Raw genomic sequence first — 22,107 nt, 5'->3', positions numbered from 1 at the left:
ACGGGTGAAAGCGCTTAGTAAAATTTTGGTTTTTACTTTTTCTTCAATGTTGGTTGTTACTCTGTGGTTCGTTCATTAAAGCAACGTTCGAGTTATGGGACTACAGTCTGGTTTTCTTCTTAGTTTGGTCGTGTATCACTTTATTGGTATAATTAGGATGACCACAAGCTATCACTAAACAAAGATTAGTACCGCGTGCCTTTAAGTCTGCAGATATCTCCTTTTTCTTCCTCACACTCCTTTCCTTTTCTTCTTTTTATTATTCCACTTTTTAAAAGATAATGTGCATACAAACTACATGGATATGTTTTAAAATTAACTAGATTAATTTTAAATGTTCTATTTTTGTGCTTTCTGCTGCTTGTTTTAACATTGTAAAAGTTCATTTCATTTCCTGTAAATGAGGGTTAACATTCAAAATGCATTTCCTGCAGAACAGGCAGCTTGAACAATGAATCTAGACTGTTATAAATAAAAAACAGCTTGAGGTATCTGAAAAAAACATTCTAAAGCAATTTAACTAACACTAGACAGGAAAATGGACTGAAAAGAAGCAGTCACTGTAAAAAACAGTCAATGGCACCTCTAACACTTTGAATAAGAGCCCAAGTAATGAACAAATATCACACAAGTTAAACCTATTAAAAGAAAGTGAAGCAATGTATATGAATGATTTTCATGCAGCCAGAACCACTCAACACAACACCCACTGCACATAGATAAAGCTTATCACATACACCCTCATTCACCAGATAGAATAACCAAACATAAAAAACAGATTACTTGAAATTATGTATAGAAAGTATATATAAATTAAGTGGTTAGTTAAACATGTTAATATACCCCCTAACATGCACACTACTCTCTATGCTAGAAAATAATGCTTGAGAAGATTTAAATGAAATAATAGAGACTCATAACTAATAGTAATATATATTCACACTATCTCAGATACTGTCAATACACACCCCACCACATACACACTATTCTCTATGTTTGAAAATAATGTTAGAGAGAATTAAATAAAATAATAAAGAGACTTATAAGTAATAGTTTTATATATATATATATATATATATATATATATATATATATATATATATATATACCCCATCCCAGATACTGTCAATGCACACCCCGAAAACAAAAACACTGCTCTCAGTTTAAAAATAATCTTCTTTTTCTTTCGGCTGCTCCCATTAGGGGTCACCACAGTGGATCATCTGTTTCCATTTCTTCCTGTCCTCTGCATTTTGCTCTGTCACACCAACCACCTGCATGTCCTCTCTCACCACATCCATAAACCTTATCTTAGGCCTTCCTCTTTTCCTGTTACCTGGCAGTTTCATCCTTAGCATCTTTTCCCAATATAGCCAGCATCCCTCCTCAGCACGTCTAAACCAACACAATCTTGCCTCTCTGGCTTTGTCTCCAAACCATCCAACATGGGCTGACCCTCTAATATACTTATTCCTAATCCTGTCTACCCTCGTCACACCCAGTGCAAATCTTAACATCTTTAACTCTGCCACATCCAGCTCTGACTCCTGCCTTTTTGTCAATGTCACTGTCTCCAACCCATATAACATAGCTGGTCTCACTACCCTCTTGTAGACCTTCCCTTTCACTCTTACTGGTACTCATCTGTCACAAATCTCTCCTGACACTCTTCTCCACCCACTCCACCCTGCCTGTACTCTCTTCTTCACCTCTCTTCCACACTCACCATTACTCTGAACTGCTGATCCCAAGTAGTTAAACTCATCCACCTTCGCCAACTCTACTTCCTGCATCCTCACCATTCCTCTATCCTCCCTCTCATTCACACACATGCATTCTGTCTTAGTCCTGCTGACCTTCATTCCTCTCCTCTTTAGAGCATATCTCCACCTCTCCAGGTTCTCCTCCACCTGTTTCCTACTCTCACTACATATTACAATGTCATCTGCAAACATCATAGTCCACAGGGACTCCTGTCAGATCTCATCTGTCAACTTGTCCATCACCACTGCAAATAAGAAAGGGCTCAGAGCTGATCCTTGATGCAATCCCACCACTTTAAATGCATCTGTCACTCCCACTGCAGATCTCACCACTGTCACACTACCCTTGTACATATCCTGTACCACTCTTACATACTTCACTGCCACTCCCAACTTCCTCATACAATACCACAACTCCTCTCTAGGCACCCTATAATATGCTTTCTCTAAGTCCACAAAGACACAATGCAACTCCTTCTGACCTTCTATGTACTTCTCCATCAACAGTCTCAGAGCAAACATCGTATCTGTAGTGCTCTTTCCTGTCATGAAACCATACTCACCTCCCTTCTTAACCTACTTCTACTACTCTTTCCCATAACTTCATGCTGTGACTGATCAGTTTTATCCCCCTGTAGTTACTACAGCTCTGCACATCACCCTTATTCTTAAAAATCGGTACCAAAACACTTTTTCTCCACTCCTCAGGCATCCTCTCACTTTCCAAGATTTCAAAATACCTTTTAGTCATAATAAAAATAATGTTAGAGAGAATTAAATAAAATAATAAAGGGACTTATAAGTAATAGTAATAATAATAATAATAATAATAATAATAATGATATATATATATATATATATATATATATATACACATATACACTATTTCAGATTCTATAGAAAATGCATTTTGATATATACATAATATTCTTTCATTTGTTTTTACCTTGTATTTGATGGTGAACTATAATAGATGACAAAATTGAATACCTGTGAAAAAGCTATTTAGGCAAAATAGAAAATGAGAACATTACTTTTCTTCAATTATTTTACTATTTTTGTCCTTTGAAGACCAGCCATTTCTTGTTGCTTGTTGCTTTAAGCTGACAAGAGTCCAATCCATATTTTCTGATTCCTAATTCTGGCTGGAAAACATGGTTGAGCTTTAATGTTTACCTTCTTTAAGTCTTTTAGTGGAGTACCTCAGGGTTCAGTCCTGGGACCACTCTTGTTTGGTATCTACTTCTCTGAAGTACAGGCCAACACTAAGGGACTCTGGCTAACAAAGTTTGCAGATGACTGCAAACTGGGAGCCATTACTGCATCCCCAAATGATGTGGATATTCTACAAAAGGGCCTTACAGAAACAGATGCCTGGTGCCAGAGCCATGGGCTCAAGCTTAATGCCAAGAAATGTATAGTTATCCCCTTTGGAAAAAAACATGTACCCATGAACTACCACATAGGTGGCAGAACACTAAACATCGAAAGTGTGATGAGAGACTTAGGGACACAAGTGGACAGTGGTCTCACTTTCGATAACCACATCGCCAAAACAGTCAGGAAATCCTTCTATGTGGCACACCTCATCACTAAGGGCTTTTCATCCAGAAAAAAGGAGGTCATTGCCCCACTGTGCTCATCCCTCATTAGACCCATTATAGAGTATAATGCCCCATTTGGTATGTACCTCACAAGGCATCTGCAACAGCTGGAAAGGCCACAGAAATACCTCACTAAAAGAATTACAGGCCTAAAGCAGATGCCATATGCTGACCATCTAAAAAAACTCCAGCTATACTCTGTGGCATATCGTCTACTCAGAGGCGATCTCTGCTTAACATACAAGGCCATGTCAAACCCTGAGCTGTTGGACATGCTCCACTTAAAGAAATCCCAAACCCTCAGAGCCACACGCTCCAGGAATCTAAACCTTATCATCACAATGAACAAAACATGCTGGAGGGATAGGTTCCTGACCCAGAGACTCCCCATACTCTGGAATAGACTGCCCATACATGTCAAGCAGAGCACCTCATTGGCCCTCTTCAAAAGGAACCTTGATGATTGGATGGGAGATAGGAAATTCACCCCGGGGATCATGTCAGTTGACCTGCTAGACAGGGGCCCAGAGAAGTAAATATTGTGGGAAAAACTTTCCAGGGGAATTTTTATGGCTAGGCTTGCATAGGCCTTAGGGCCGATATACTAGTACCAACCTATGAACCTATGAACCTATAAATGGAATACATGTTTTCCTTTTGGTCATAATAGATGCAATACAGTCATTGTCAAACCTGATAGTGTTATTTAGTTTTACTGGAGAATTTGCCCAAACAGCTTTCAGTCCCAGGTCCTTGTCTTGGCTGGAGAGAAATTTTACAATAATCGATCTGGAGACCAGAGGATTTTTCTTCAAAGAAGAAGTTGAAAGCGATCAATGGGCTCTCTCAATATTGAAAGTGAGAGCTTTGGTAGCTTTCGAATTTTAGGCATCCATTTAGTTAAAAACTGCAACATATTGTCTCCTTCCTTTTCTGGTATTCCATATATCCTAATATTATTTCTTCTAGACCTACTTTCTATGTCCTCTAGTTTTCCATAAGCAAAGTATTTTGTTTTAACAGAAATTCTGTGTTATTCTCACTTTCTGCCATTCTGCTATCCAGGTCATTTAATATGTCTTCTATTGCTAAGATCTGAACAGATTGTTGTTTTATGATCTATTTTTAACATTTTTGTTTGTTTCTTGGAATCTTCTTTTATATTGTCCATTTTGATCTCAAGTTTATCAGATGTAACAGAAAGCTCCTGAATACTGCCCATTATAGACTGTAGTTCCTTTTTCAATGAGTTGCCTTGAGAGTTCACTTTTGAGTGACTTATTCTGTCACAACAGTCAATAAAACTTCTGACAGGAAAAATGTAAAAAAAAAAAAAAAACATAAAAACTTGATTTTTATTTCAAATTGTTATCTAGGTTTGTTTGAATGACTCAATATGTATAAGAAAATAAGTTTTGTTAAGTTTGTATAATAAAATCCTGTCAGAAAAAAAGAAAATAAAGCAGAGCTAAGACTTTGGGCTCTTAGTAGCTTGCCTTTTTGGCCACACCCTGATCCCAGTTATTATTTTTAGGATTAATATGTAATTATCAACCATGGGATGGGCAAGGCCAATGTATAATGAAATGGGACAGGTTATTTTGAGCACAAAAAGGGACACTGGCTAGGCTTAAAATGGCCCACAAGCGCAGCTAGCCTACTGCTTACCTATAAACCCATGTAAGCATTAAAATGGCCCACAAGGGCAGCTAGCCTACTGCTTACCTATAAACCCATGTAAGCATTAAAATGGCCCACAAGGACAGCTAGCCTACTGCTTACCTATAAACCCATGTAAGCATTAAAATGGCCCACAAGGGCAGCTAGCCTACTGCTTACCTATAAACCCATGTAAGCATTAAAATGGCCCACAAGGGCAGCTAGCCTACTGCTTACCTATAAACCCATGTAAGCATTAAAATGGCCCACAAGGGCAGCTAGCCTACTGCTTACCTATAAACCCAAGTAAGCATTAAAATGGCCCACAAGGGCAGCTAGCCTACTGCTTACCTATAAACCCATGTAAGCATTAAAATGGCCCACAAGGGCAGCTAGCCTACTGCTTACCTATAAACCCATGTAAGCATTAAAATGGCCCACAAGGGCAGCTAGCCTACTGCTTACCTATAAACCCAAGTAAGCATTAAAATGGCTCACAAAGGCAGCTAGCCTACTGCTTACCTATAAACCCATGTAAACATTAAAATGGCCCACAAGGACAGCTAGCCTACTGCTTACCTATAAACCCATGTAAGCATTAAAATGGCCCACAAGGGCAGCTAGCCTACTGCTTACCTATAAACCCATGTAAGCATTAAAATGGCCCACAAGGACAGCTAGCCTACTGCTTACCTATAAACCCATGTAAGCATTAAAATGGCCCACAAGGGCAGCTAGCCTACTGCTTACCTATAAACCCAAGTAAGCATTAAAATGGCCCACAAGGGCAGCTAGCCTACTGCTTACCTATAAACCCATGTAAGCATTAAAATGGCCCACAAGGGCAGCTAGCCTACTGCTTACCTATAAACCCATGTAAGCATTAAAATGGCCCACAAGGGCAGCTAGCCTACTGCTTACCTATAAACCCAAGTAAGCATTAAAATGGCTCACAAAGGCAGCTAGCCTACTGCTTACCTATAAACCCATGTAAGCATTAAAATGGCCCACAAGGACAGCTAGCCTACTGCTTACCTATTAACCCATGTAAGCATTAAAATGGCCCACAAGGGCAGCTAGCCTACTGCTTACCTATAAACCCATGTAAGCATTTTGTTCACAACTATTTTCTTCTGCTGCTTGTCTGATTTACATGTATACTTAGGAGCACATACTTTTTTTTTCAAGTGTCAGGAGACTATGGACTTAATATGGATGGATGACACAGAAGGTGGGACTGACTGTACCAGTGATGGGGTTTATGTGATGCCTGTGCCAGTCTACCACACAAGTGCAATTGTGTATCTAGCATGTGTGTATAATATTTTTTCCATTATGTCATCCTTCTGCAGGTGCAGTTGTAGAGATGATGCTAGAAGTGAGGATATGCTTACCTCAGTCTGTGCTAAATTATGTTTCACCACCAGCTACCAGGCCTGCCTTTAAGCATGAAGACAATGATTCCCTTGTTGGAGATGACCTGTCGCTGCTTCTCAGGAGGAAATTGTCTGCAGGGTTTTGAAATCATCTTGTGGTGAATATTGAGGTGCAGTGGCAAGTGGATGTCCTCCTTTGCAACATGGAAAGCCTGCTGGTGCAGTTTATGGAGTCAGATAACTATCAGGCCCCACCCATCAAACTACCAGAGGATCAGCCAGTTCATAACATTGACCACCCAGGTGAGGGATGCCTGAGTATTTGCCCTCTGAGTCATCCTGTCACCCAACCATATAAGAATACTACCCAGTCCCCAGCCCAGTGTTTTCACTCCATTATGTGCCATTGCCCATTTCTTGTTCATTGTGTTTCCACCCCATCACTGTCTGTCTACCCTCAGTATATCTGTGTAAATCCACTGTTCGCTCAACATTTTGTATGTCAATACCTCCACTGCCTGTATTATACTGACATGGATACCAGAAGGAGGCAGTACCTAGAAAAGTTTATAAAATCGGAGAATTATCTGCTACTGTAGGTACATAGGTTCATAGGTTCATAGGTTCATACTAGGCTATCTGCCCGAGGGCATTTATAAGCCTAGCCCATAGTTTTGTGGCTTACGCCACCCCTTTAGTTTGGAGAAACTATGCCCATTATTTTGCTGTGCCTCTGTCGAGCAGTGACACTGAGGTAACCCCTGGGGTGTATCTGCGATCTCCCATCCATTGGTCAAGATTCCTCTTGAACAAGGCCAGCGAGGTGCTCTGCCTCACATAAACCGGGATTTTGTTCCACAGCATAGGGAGTCTTTGGGTGATGAATCTATCCCTCCAGCACGTCCTATTAATAACCGTGTCGAGGTTTAAGTCTCCTGCCCTTGTGGCTCTGAGGGATCTAGATTTTTGAGATGAAGCATGTTCATCAAATCTGGGTTTGACATGGCCTTGTATGTCAGGCATAGGTCACCTCTGAGCAAGCGGTAAGCAACTGAATATAACTGGAGTTCTTTCAGTCTGGCAGCATAAGACAGATTTTGAGACCCTTTATCCTTTTGGTGAGGAACTTTTGTGGCCTCTCCAGCTGCTGCAAGTGTCGGGTCAGATACATTCGAATGGGGCATTGTACTCGATCATTGGTCTGATGAGTGATGAGTATAGGGAGACTATGACTTCCCTTGATCTAGATGTGAATCCCTTCATGATAAGGTGGGCAATGTAGAAGGTCTTCCTAACTACTTTAGCAATATGAGTGTTGAATGAAAGGCTACTGTCAACCTGGGTTCCCAGGTCCCTAATAACTTCTTCTGTGTTCAGGGATTGCCACCTATATGGTAGCTAGGGGTAACCTTATTTTTCCCGAAGGGTATGACTATGCATTTCTTGGCATTTAACTTTAGGCCATGGCTCTGGTACCAGTTATCCGTTTCTGTGAGACCCTTCTGAAGGATATCTGTGTTGGATGTGTTTTCAACTACGGCCCAGTTTGCAGTCATCTGCAAACTTTGTCAGCCATAACCCTCCTGTGTTTGCTTGTACTTCAGAAAAGTAGATGCCAAACAAGAGTGGGCCCAGGACTGAGCCCTGTGGGACACCACTTGTGACAGGCTTTGAGTCTGACATGGCGCCAGCAACTCTGACCCTGTGGGTTCTGTCACTCAGCCAGTTTGCAACTCATCTTGTAATGTATGGGTTTACATTTAAGTTGATGAGTTTTTCAATGATACCTGAGTGAGGTATTGTATCAAAAGCCTTCGCCAGGTCTAGGTAGGCTGTATGGACTGCCTTTCCCTCGTCAATGGCCTTGGTGACTGTTTCGAAAAAGTCAACTAAGTTTAAAAGGCATGATCTGCCTTTGACAAAGCCAAACTGGGTTGGATCCAAAGTATGCAAGTTCCCTATGTCTTTATTTATGAGATCCATTATGATCCTCTCCATGGCTTTGGAGATAAGGCTTGTCAAGCTAATGGGACGGTAATTTCCAGGATCGGTGGAGGCACCGCCTTTGTGGAGTGGGACCACAGTCGCTGCGCCACTCCTGGGTGTATCCGGAGGTGAGACTAAGATTAAACAGCTGTCCTAACTGTGGGTTTAATTCCTCGTTGAGTTCATGGAGCACACAGCCGGGGACACCATCAGGTCCCATGGATGCTGTGTTCTTTGCCTTGGAGAGAGCAGTTCTCACCTGGGCGTTAGAGATGTTTGGGGGGCTACAATCATTTGGTATAGATATCTCTCCTTTAGGGGAGGGGAAGTTTGCACTGAACCTGTCAGCCAGTATGTTGGCAATGTCTGTAGGATCAGTAATCTTCACATCATTTTGAACTAATTCTGAGCATATCTGGGAGTTTCCTCCTAGGTTTCTGACATAGCTAAAGAATGCCTTATGGTTGTCTTTAGAGTCCTTAGCTATTTTTCTCAAAATTAGCTTTGGATGATTTTATGAGAGCTCTTAGCTTTTACTTATAGTGATCAGCGGTGTCTTACCTTTTAAGGATTTTGCTCTATCTTGTAGTAGCTTTCTCCTTTTGTTGTAGAGTTTGTTTATGGCTGGGGTCCACCAGACTGGACGCTTGCCTTTGGTACAAAGAGTCTTTGTTTTGCTTGGGATTGCCTGATCCATGCAGCCCTGCAGGTGCTGGTAGAAGGCATTTGTAAGTGATTCAGCGGTTTGAGTAATGTTAACCGCCGGCTCAGGGGCCTTAAAGGAGACCACACTAGTCTTTAGAAGTGTGAAGTCGGCTTTCGAGAAGTTCTTTACTGTGGTCTTTTTCATTTCGGTGGGGCGGGATGAGGACTTCCAGCGAGATTAGTTTGTGATCAGATCTCACCAGTGAGGGGTATACTTCGGCGTTGAACATTGTGCTCCCATGTTCGTGATGATGAGATCAAGTATGTTTTCTCCTCTTGTGGGGATGGTGACTAGTTGTTCCATGGCATTTGAGTTTATGAATTCCAGGAACTTTTGGGCTAGAGTGTTTGGGCTTGAGTGGTGTTCCCAGTCTATATTAGGGTAGTTGAAGTCACCTAGTATGATGGTGTTCGGAGATACATTTATACCCTCCAGTGTTTTCAGGAAGGCCATATGAGGTTCCTGAGTTTGCGAGGGTGGCCTGTAACATGCTACAAATTGCAGAGCAATCTTGCCTATGGTTAATTGCACCTGGATGGTTTCCGATGCATCGTGCGATGCCACCAATCTTGAGGTGTGGGTGTCCTTGATGAATATGGATACCCCTCCTCCTTTCTTGGTATTGTCCGGGTTTTGGGGCCGGAACGCATGATATGAGGTAAAACCTGATAGTGCTGGGGTGCTCTCAGGAGCCTTGAACCAGGTTTCTGTCACAGCACAGACATCGATGTTCTCCATACTGAGAAGGGCCTCGAGTGCGTGCATCTTGAGGTTGAGGCTTCTGGCATTGAGCAGCATTACCCTTAGTTTTTTTTCTTTGTTTTGTTCTATGGTGGTAGGTTTAGAATTTGAGCCTTGCCTAAAAAAGGCACTATGGGGGTGGCAAGAGCCTTTGCCAAAATCCAGAATCCCAGGGGTGACAAGTGCAAGCCGTCCCTTGCGAAGCAGCGTGGCTTGTCCAGCATGTCATCCCAGGCAGACAGACATTGGATCCCCTTTGAATGACACCAGAGTTTAAGCCAATTGTTAAAGCTGATCATCTTATCTCTGTATTGTGGCATCATTCTTGGTGAAGGTAGGATACTGCTCAAGGTCAGGGTCATACCTGCTTGGGCTACATAATCAGAGAGCTCCTCTATGTCTCTTTTCATGTAGTCCAAGGAGGTACGTCTCAGGTCGTTAACACCGGCGTGGACAATGATGGAGTCGTACTTGTACCTGCTGTTGAGAGACCTGAGTGCATGCGTTATGTGGCGGATTCTAGCACCCGACAGGCAGCTTACTGTGACCTACTCCTTACTCAGTCTGGTGAGCGGGACGTCAGTGTGTCTGACTATGGAGTCACCAATGACTAGTGTGTCTGGCATTGTGTTTGGCCTTAAGGGCTGTGACTGCTTGACACTCTGACTGTGTGGTCTATGTGTTGCAGGTGTTGTGTTCTGAGGTGGTAGTTGTTTGGGTGTCTGCTTTGGTGGCCTCTGCTGTTTTGGTAGATTTTTGATCAGAGCCTCCGAGTATGTCTTTGTGTGTTTATGTGTATGATTTGAGGTTGTGATGGTATTATGTGAGACTGGGTCTATAGTGTGTGTGGTTACCTTCTCCTTCTGTCTGGTCATGCCAGTCCTATGTTGAGAGAGCTCAGCCTCCAGTTTGGCCATATAGTTGAATCTCTCGCATGTATTTGTGTTTTGTGGGAGGTGGAGAGGGTTGTCTGTGTACATGAGGCAATTGTAACATTGCCTCAATATTCCCAGGTTCACCAGCTGAGCAGGAGAGGACATTAGCAACTGATCCCTCGACATGCTAGAAGGAATAGACAGAAAAACTCAAGAAAAGGTTCTGGGGGATGTGGGTGACCAAGAAATGGGCCCTTTGTATGCCCTCTGTAGGCCCTCTGTATGCTTGGCATGCATCTTCTGGGCAAAATTACCAAAGACAGACAGCCAAGCAGTCTTTGAACCAGATATAGTAGTGACAAGTGCAAGATATAAATGCTGTGGATGGCCGTTTTACAGGTCCGATGAAGGGTTATGGTTAGGATGCTCCATGCTCAAGAAAAGACATGGGGAAGGTGGAGCATAGATGGACAACTGAGAGCAGTGCATTTTGAGAGCTCCATAAACTAGTATAATAATATAGGAACATTTTATTATTTTCAAGTTTAAAACATTAGAAATCTATAGATAAACTACTAAACTACATAAACATCAATTCTGGTGGAGATATACAAAAATTTTCCTGTCGAGTAACTTGGAGATATATTGAATCACTGAATATGAACAACTCAAGGAATTCTCATCCAGATGCTGCTTTGAAAAAAGAACTGCAATTGATGACATCTACCTTACAGGAACTATCTTTGAAGCTGGATGGCTTTAAAAATGATTTAGAATACCTCAAATTAAATTCTCAAAAATAGACTGATACTCTTAAGGAACTATCACAGCAACACCATACAAAAATAACAAATATAGAGACTTCTCTAAATGACATTGAAGGGAGACTCAAAGAGGAAGAATTTCAAAAAGAATTTCTGCTTAAACAGAATACATGCCTGCTTAACAAAATAGATGACTTAGAAAACAGGGAAAGGGGAAACAACATAAGGATCTTTGGTCTGCCTGAAAACGCTGAAGGAGAAGACGTTATTTCATTCTTAACCTGGATTCCTGAATTTTTAGACTTGAAAGAGGGACTTTCATTTGGAATTGAAAGGGTGCATAGAGCACTGAGGAAACCTGCTTTTAACTCAACACCACCTAGATCCATAGTTATAACATTTCTTTCTTTTCTGGACAAGGTACTAATATTAAAATCTGCTTGGAGAAAATCACCCTTAAAATACAATCAAAGCCTGATAAGGTTCCTGAATACTAGAACAAAGGGAAAAAGTCTGGCCAATGATAAAACTGTTGAAACAAAACAACATTAAAGCACAGGTGGCCTTTCCAGCCAAGATAAAAATACTTTTTGCCAAAGAGATGAGAACCTTTAATGACTTAGAAGAAGCTACTATATTTATCAAAAACAACAACATAGTGCCTATCCCAGAAGAAATGGTATGGATGGCCCCTACTCTTAAAAGAATAAAAGAAACAAATCTTTGGACTGATGCTAGAAAGAAGAAACAAAAAACTGATTCCAAGATACCTGTCCCAAAAAATAACTCTTACAACTACATCTCTCAAAGTATCAACTGATATGGTACATCACTCGTCATCTGCTTTTATTTTTTAAAAAAGGAGGGTTTCTTAAACAACTGAGAAACAGTAATGATTTATTCAGAATGTTCAAAGAGTCCAATAATTTTTCACAAAGTAGGTCAAGATGGGTTACTATTTACATTATATATAAGCCAAACAAAGCAATATATAATACAAACACAGAAGTTTCTATTCTCCTATTTGAACTCAATGAATACTTACCTTGTTAAATTTTCATTGATTTTACTTATAATAATTTAAGTAATTAATTAACTAATTCAACAAGGTACCATTCATCAGAGTTCAGACTTAAATGTAACAAATTAACATCATGTATAATAGCAGTAACAGTCGAGTGTTTTGAAAAAAAATGCTGTCATGGAGACTAATACCATCTTCAGTTAAAGTATGATTTAGAAATGTCATGTATATCCTGGTTAAATAGTAGTAGCAAGCTCTTAGTACAAATGTCATCATTATTCTGTCTTAAATATAGTTAATATCAGTTATGGCAAGTATCACAGCTATGAGTGTTGTTTGATTAATCCTGATATGGTTTGCGTGAATGCAGCTGTGTCTGGCAGCTAGAACAAATGTCATTATTAATCTGTCTAAACATAGTTAATATCAATTATGGCAGGTATCACAGCTTCGAGTGCTGTTTGATCAATCCAGATATGGTGTGTGGATGCAGCCGTGTCTAGCAGCTAGTACAAATGTCATTATTATTCTGTCTAAACATAATTAATATCAGTTATGGCAGATATCATAGCTTTGAGTGCTGTTTGATTAAGCCTGACATGGTGTATGTGAATGCAGCTGTCTGGCAGCTGTTATATGTTGCCGTTTTCATCTCCGGGAAGCTTTGAGTTGCGGCTTGTGATCAAGGTTTACTGATGCTTGTGTATTATGAAGACACATTTGGTGTTTTAGCTTGGATCCAGGGGAAGGGGGTGAATAGAATTGTGATTTGGGATATTTTGGCAGAGAATGGTTTGCTTGTATGTCTGCTGAGTGAGAGGTTGGAGGGCTGGGAAAGTGTGTTGTCTATTATTGTGGCGGCTTGTTGGGAGTTTTTTTTTTTTTATGTTTGCTCTCTGTTCTTTTCCTGGCTGCTGCCTCACTAAAAGGGAGGGAATTTAGGCTTGAAGTTGCAGAGAAGTGAAGCTTTGCATCAGGTGCATTCTGAGCCTCTGGTATGCAGTACACAGACACACTAACAGAAACAGATGCTCCCAGGTTGGTGTGGTAATGGAGACAGAGTGACGATAATGCTTAATGGCTCTGAGGAGCCTCCGAGATGCTTCTTGGCAATGACATTTTTGGTTTAAAAAAAAAAAAAATATATATATATATATATATATATATATATATATATATATATATATATATCGAAAGCAGGAAAGAACTGGTAAAAAGAAAGTACCAATGCAGCCCAAAGTAAAATACACAATGACTTTAATCATCCAAGGTCTAAAACAACATCTTCTGTAACTGACTAAGCGCTTTCACCCAACCAAGGGCATCTTCAGGGTCAGTTAATTCATGATTACAGATCATATTTAAAGAAATTTGTAACCTGACAATAACCAATAAGACATTAGCATCAATTAAATAATTACCATCAATAATTATTCACTTAATTCACCACATATTAACCCTTCACAGCAATGCCACACTAAGTGTTATAATATATCAATTTGCAAAATATATCATTATGTAAAATGTTCACATTAAAAAAACTGTTATTATGTGTTAAATGTTATAATTGTAAAACAGATAGATAGATAAACTACTATCCCAATGTATTTTTTAAGATTTTAGAATTTTATACCAACAAAGCCTTTTAAAATACATGCTAAGGAGACAACATCATTGATGCCAGGCTTTGTACTGGCATCCAATCTAACTTGCCATAAGCACTCCTTTACTTCTAACATATTCTGATAATCACCCAAAAAATCTCTTGTGTAAATTTTGTCTATAACAAAAATATAAATTTATTAAAACTTACACATCTTTGACTGTGAATAAATAGGGAATTTGTTGTTTTTTTGTTCTTTATATCTCTTATATGTTCAAGTACTCTTTGTCTTAATTTTCTAGTTGTCATTCCTATATAGAATGCAGGGCAGGATAAGCAGGTTGCCACATAAACAACCATCTGCAAAACTGATATAACACAAAAACTTGGTAGAGAAAACCACTTTATAAAGCAAAGCTTTCGGGCAGAACCCTTCTTCAATACTAAAACATAGTGTCAAACATTTCACACTTTAAATGTATATTAGAAGAAGGGTTCTGCCCGAAAGCTTTACTTTATAAAGTGGTTTTCTCTACCAAGTTTTTGTGTCACATAAACAACCATACCAGTGTTGCAATTACAGTATCCAGGGCTTGCTATTGTTCTTTTGTAATTCCCAATTGTAACGTAAGGACCATCGTTAATAAACTTACATGCCTTACATTTACCACACTTAGCCATCTTGGCTGGTCTCATACTAGTGGGTTTTTGTTTCCTTTCCAACAGCTCCTTGATGTTAGTACCTCTACTATTGATAAATCTAGGGGACGCCCCTATTATTTTAATAATATCTTCAGAAAATATGCTAAACCAACCTGTTTCAATAATTTCCTTATAATTTCCAGAATTGTCATTGTAAGGTAGTATTAAACCTACATGAGAATTGTTAATTGTGTGCCTTTCCTTGGGAATGTTGACCTTTCCAAAGTTAGTATCAGACAAAATAGGTTTAAAATCTACATTTCTTCTAAGTAATATTTAATTCTTGGTCAGTATTAACAAATCCTTGGGGTATCCCCTCTCTAAGAACATATCAGTAAGTGTATTTAGTTCTTCAAGAAATTTGTCTTCCTCACTAGTTATTCTCGATGCCCTAATCATTTGACCTTTAACTAAATTCCTTTTCATATAATAGGGATGCCAACTCAAAAAATGTAAGAAAGAATTACTATATGTCTTTTTCCTATAAATGTTAAAATGTATTTCTCTTCCTTTATGTAAAGGTGCAAATCTAAGAAGTCAATAGAATTCCTACCAACTTTACTAGTAAACCTCAAGAATGTAGTTGTTGTATTCAAATATGTTATACATTCCTCCAGTTCGTAGTCATTACCCTTCCACAAAAGAAATATATCATCCAAGAACCTCAAATAAATTAACATCTTGGGAGCATATGGTGAGGACAGCACATATTGGGTTTCCCAATCAGCAAGCACCAGGTTAGCGTATATGGGTGCACACCTGGCACCCATTGCCACTCCGGTAAGTTGTTTGTAGTATTCTGCTTCAAATTGAATGAAATTGTTATCTAGAACCATTTCCATTAAATCTACCATTAATGTTCTCTTAACTTGATGCATATTCCTATATTTCTGTAAGCTCTGTGAAAAATGTTTAAGTCCCTTATCATGTGGTATCACTAAAAACAGGTTTATAACATCTATTGTTACAAAACAAAATTCTCCCAATTCAGCACTGTTCAAGGTTCGCAAGCAATCAAGGCAGTGCCAAGAATCTTTCAATATATGTGGCACTTGCTTTAAAGCTTCTTTACATGTAATGTCAACATAAGCTGCTAAAGGTTCTGTTTTTGATCTTTTTGCAGCCACTATTGGCCTGAAGGGGGATTTTTAATGTTTTTATGTGTCTTTGGAATCCCAAATAGGTTAGGCATAAGTGGATGTTCCACCCATAAGTAATCAAATTCGTCCTGATTAATTACACCTTCAGATAAATACTCATATAGTTGCCAATCTATTTTAGTGTAAGCCTTTTGAACTTCAAACGTAGATGCTAAGCCATAGGTGTCACCCTCTTGTAACATATTTTGCATATTCGAGATGTATTCTGTATTTGTCATAATAATCACCCCTCCTCCTTTATCAGGTTTCATCACTCTGTATTGTTGATTGCTTGTAAGATCATTCAAACAGAGCCTCTCTGCCGAAGTTAAATTGCATGAAATGTTTTTCAGAATGCCACTTGTTCTCCTAATTTGGGAAATGCAAAGTCTTTCAAATGCTAAAACTAAGGGATTATATGGTGGAATAAATGTGCTGGTCCTTTTGGGTGTAATAAAATGTGTCTCCCTTGTAACTTTTGGTCTACTGTCAAAATACATTTTTAGATTCAACTGTCTGGTATATAATTTCAAATTGATAAGTATTCTCCCCAAATCTTGTTTGAAACTGGGTACAAAAGAAAAGCCTTTTTTTCAGTAAAGAAACATGGTCTATAGTTACTATCAAATCTGAATTGTTATATATAGTGAACATACCTTCACTAATAATCATGGGACAGAAATCAATGTCTGTGTTATTTTCTGAATTATTACTTAGCTCCATTGTTTGTGCTTCTTGATTCAATGAAGTTCTTGATAATATCTCAGGTAACTTAACAGAGTCGTAATAAAAGGGCTGTTTTAAACCACATGTACACATATTGATGGTCTCCCAATACTTTGTTTAAGTTGATTCTTGATAAAAAAATAATAATAATAAGAGACATTTTATATTTAAAATGTATTTTGGTCCAAACACATTAAAGACTTACATAAGAGTGGAAGTCTGAGTTATTGTGAAAGACTAAGAGCACTTGGTCTTGTGCAGTACCCTTGGCAGTGGTCTGGGAGGTGAGCTTGCTCAGACGTGTTGGGCATATGGGGATAGCTGATTCTAGGGGTGTTTGGGGTTGACAGAAAATGCTACAGAGTCATCAGATTTCCTTAGTGGAAATATCTTTGGGAATGGAAGGTGTGTTGTGTGGTTCACTGACAGAGTGACCACTGCATGGAACAGGCTGGTAAAATGGAACAGGACAAATATTGCTTTGGATATTTTAAGAACAGCCTGGAAACACACCACATGAATTAGTGAATGGTATTCTGGCAAAACTGGATGCGCATTGTTGCCCGTGCTTAAAGTACTGATACGTGTGTATGTAAGGATGGAAATATACTTATAACAAGTAAGAAACTAGAAGGGTCTCATAATTTAAAGTCTATGGACTGTATAAACATGCTTGGAAGGAGCTAATGATAAGAATAAACATTACAGCTTGTGGTCTCTCAAGTAACAGCCAAAAAAAAAAACACACACACATTAGTTATGTAATGTATGCTTTTAGTAAATCTAGACATAAAATATATAATCGTCATATAAGATGAAGCAGTCTTCTGAATTTAGATATTAAAGACAGGATTTAATAACATGGGCTTGTGTATAATAACACTACCATCTTAACTTGTCGTAAATGACATACACTACATTGAACATCAAGGGGAAGCATGATGATTTTCTCATATAAGTAAATATGCATAACAAGTCATGTAATTGCTTTAACTTGAATTGTAGTTTTTGTAGCCCATCTTGACCATATATAATACTTAAGTGGTTACCAAGGTAACTAATGTTTTATACATGACATCAAACTGACAAAGTTGTTGAAGAGAAACAATAGAAGCCTGAACTTGAAATGTCACAGAATGCAACAATCATATTCTGAACAAACAGTATTAAATTGACAATAGACACTCAGTTTAATAACATGTGCTTGAGTATAATAATACTACTGTTTTAACTTGTAATAAATGACATACACTATATTGAACATCAAGGGGAAGCATGATGATTTTCTCATATAAGTAAATGTGCATAACAAGTCATATAATTGCTTTAACGTGAATTATGGTTTTGTAACAAATCTTGACCATACATAATACTTAAGCTGTTACCAAGGTAACTAATGTTTTATACATGACATCAAACTGACAAAGTTGTTCAAGGGAAGCAATAGAAGTCTGAACTAGGAATGTCACATAATGTAACAATCACATTCTGAATAAATAGTATTAAATTGACAATAATCACTCAGTTTAATCTTTGCTGATTATACAAAATAGAATGTTGCCATTTAAATCTACAAACTTTCAGTATATGCCATAAAATGGCAATTTATAAATATGGAAAGGGAACTTGTAATAATTAATCACAATAGGTGAATTTGTTGTTTTTAACCTATAATTTCACTCATTTTATAATAAGAAATGACAGATATAAAAATCCTTATGTGTAGGAAATGGGGGCAAGAGGGATGCACTCAAAATTAAAATGCACTAACGTTCACCAATGTTTACATAAAACAAACTTGATGCTTTAAGTAAGTTAGCAACAAAGTGAGTACTTAAATGCTGGCAAACAATGAAATATAACTTCTGACATATCCAATAAAATACATTGTATTATAAACATTAAATATAAATATTATTACCATCTATTTATATTAAGTAATAAGTTTTGAAAGACTTCATCAATAAGGGTGAATATGTTAAACTGTGTGCTATAATCTTTTACTGAGGTTTTATATATGATACATCATACTTTACTATGATTTAATTGCTTGTCATCTATTTTTCATGTAAATATTAATTGCTTATACAATAAGTAGACATTTATATTGTATTAGAATTCTGTCTAATCTACAATAGTACTATATCTGTTCAAAATAATATAAATATTGCTTATTCCTATTACAAATATTCTCCATATGATAATTCAATTTATGGAGCTCAGATGTTCTGGATTGTCAAGGTATGAGTGATAATCTGATGGACTTAGGTTTATCCATCAAATTAGGAATGATTTTCATTCCATGGCTAGTGGGGATCTTAGTTTTGTTAACATTTATTAATTTAAATTTATTTCACAAAACATTTTTAGTATGCCTGACCAAAGCATTACTTTATTGATAAACACTCGAAGTATAAAACTGATAATTTCCTTTAAAAGCTCAAACATATACTTTATAGTTATCAGAGAAAAATGTTTAATAGTCACAATAAAACATAAAATACATAGTCTAAATAACCTAAGATGGCTTTAATGTTATTATCTTTAAATACCAATGGCTTAAACAATCCTAGTAAGAGATCAAATCTACTGAAATATTTCAAACTGAACAAAGCACAAATTGTCTTCCTTCAAGAAATTCATTTCAAAACAAATGACAATTACAAATGGAATCCTAAGGAATATATGATATTGGCACAATCCACTTATAAGAAAAATACAAAAGGGGTAACAATTTTATGGAAAACAAATATGATTAACCCAGAAATCATTTGTAAGTATGAAGATAAAGAAGGCCTTATGGCATTAGTAATAGTTAAATATAATAACAGAATATGGACCCTAGCCAATCTATACTGGTTCCCAGGCATTGGATCAGGAACTGTTAAAAAACACTTGGATTTCATTTCCAATAATTATAAAGGCAACTTAATATTAGGAGGAGATTTTAACTGTATATTTGATATTTCTGAAACTACAAATAAAAGACTGCTGCATACATCTGCTGTATCAAAAACTTTAAATGAGTAGGTAGAATAATTCATCTTGTAGATACTTTCAGATTAAAAAAAAATAAATCTTTGTTGTTTTCCCATCAAGATCACAGATTTGGTACCCAAACTAGAATATATAATATATTTGCTCTAAAATCATTCATTTCTCATTCACTTTTCAGACTACAATTCATTGATACTAAAACTTCAAAATGGGTACAAACCATTAATCTTTAACTCCAAAATTCCAGCATATATAACTAAAATTAAAGAGTTCAAACCCTGGTTATTATCTGAATTACAGTTCTTCTTAGATATTAATTACACCACAGAGTTAAATAAAATAATGATATGGGACTCATTAAAAGCTTACATATATAGTAAAACCCTAACTTGGTATAAAAAAATCAGAGAATGGGATTCTGAATTATTAGATCTACAATCCAAACTTTTGTCAGTAAAAGCTGAAAAAAATCGAAATCATTAGAGATGAAAAAAGTAGAAGTATTAAACAATAAATACAATGAAATTCTAACACATAAAACTAGTTTAGCTTTAGAAAAACTAAAAATTAATACCTTGGCCACTTCTCCCAAATATCTACATAATTTATCCACAAGAATCAAAATACAATCAAAAGCTAATAACATTAAAAGTATCTTCCATGAAAAGAAAGGGAAAAATGTCTCAGATATAGGTGACATTCTTGATGCCTATAGAAATCACTATATGGAACATTTCTAAAAAGAAAATATCCACATTGATCATGTAAATCTAGATGAAAAATGTTCTAATATAAAAAAATACCTGAAAAATTAAAACTAGATCTGCAAGCACCTATATCCTACAAAGAAATTACAGATACAATAAAAGAAGGTAAAAATAATAAATGTCCAGGTATAGATGGCATAATAATGGAAATATATAAACTTTTTCCTTCAAAGATACTATCCCTCTTCCATAAAACTCTATTAGAAATTCAGTCACAAGCTTTAATACCACCTTGGAGATATTCCTTAATCACACCAATGCTAAAGGAAAACAAATCCCCAAATCTCTGTACCTCATATAGACCTATATCATTATTAAATAATGACTAAAAGATATTTATGACAATATTAACTAACATAATGAAAATACCACTATCCTAAACAATAAATAATGATCAAACTGGATGTATATCCCATAGATACACACATGACAATATTAAAAGGATAATTTCTCTCATAGATTATGTTAACAAAGAAAATAAAGAAACACTCATAATTGGCTTAGATATAGAGAAAGCATTTGATTCCCTAAATTGAGACCGTTTATTCAAAATTTTGGTGTTATTTGAATTTCTTCCTTCCTTTGTTAATCTACTAAAGAATGTATATACAAATAATTTAGTGTATGTTAAGCTAGGTCATTTCACCTCTGAATCTATGCATATAACAAAGGGTACTAAACAAGGATGTCCCATGTCACCGATTCTATTTGCTTTGGCTATTGAAATATTGGCAGATTCAATACGTAACAATACAAAAATCAAAGGACTAGATGTTTATGAACAATACAATTCTAAAGTAATGCTATTTGCTGATGACATATTATTAACATTATCTAATACAAAAGAGACATTAGAAGAATTAGATATTTTAATTGACACATTTTACAGGACTTCAGGACTCCATTTCAATAAATCAAAGTCAAAATGTTTATTTTTAAATAAAAAAAGTATTGTAGACTAAGGGGAATCACATTATAGATAAACAAGAATCTACCTTAAAATATCTAGGAATTGAGTTATGCAAGGATAGTAATTAATTAGTCTCAAAAATCTACAATAATATCATCAGTACAATTAAGAGCTCTGAGGAAAAGTGGAACAAAATAATATTAACATTTGAAGATAGACTACAGTTAATAAAAATGGTTTTACTGCCCAAGATTCTATATATAGCATTGGCAATACAACTGTTACCAGAAAGGAATATACTCAAAGAAATAAACTCATGCCTAATAAAATGTTTATGGTTTCCCAAAAGAAACAGAATAGCCTTACTACATTATATCAGACCATGGAAACAGGGAGGATTAAACATTCGTGATACAGAAACATATATAAAAACATCAATATCTAAAACAATCTCAGATTGGATAAGTCCAAATTATTCTGCAAACTGGAGGAATTACTAACTGTAATATCAATAAATGAATTTGATTTATAAAACAAATTTCAAATAACAGATAAAAACAATTTGCCATGGCACATATTATGTATTAGTATACAATATAACATAACTAAGCCCACTAAAACTCGTATGATTAATTATTACATTGACTCATTTAGGAAAATTATTAATGCAAATATAGATTTAAAAATCTGGTTTGATCTTTTAACACGATTCATTGTTACAAAGAGCTATCCACATAAAATATACAGAGAAATAATTAATTCCTG

The sequence above is a fragment of the Protopterus annectens genome, chromosome 14.part0, assembly GCF_019279795.1.
Source record: "Protopterus annectens isolate FY-2018-M chromosome 14.part0, PAN1.0, whole genome shotgun sequence".
Taxonomy (NCBI): domain Eukaryota; kingdom Metazoa; phylum Chordata; order Ceratodontiformes; family Protopteridae; genus Protopterus; species Protopterus annectens.
Note: the sequence above shows the minus strand (reverse complement) of the source record.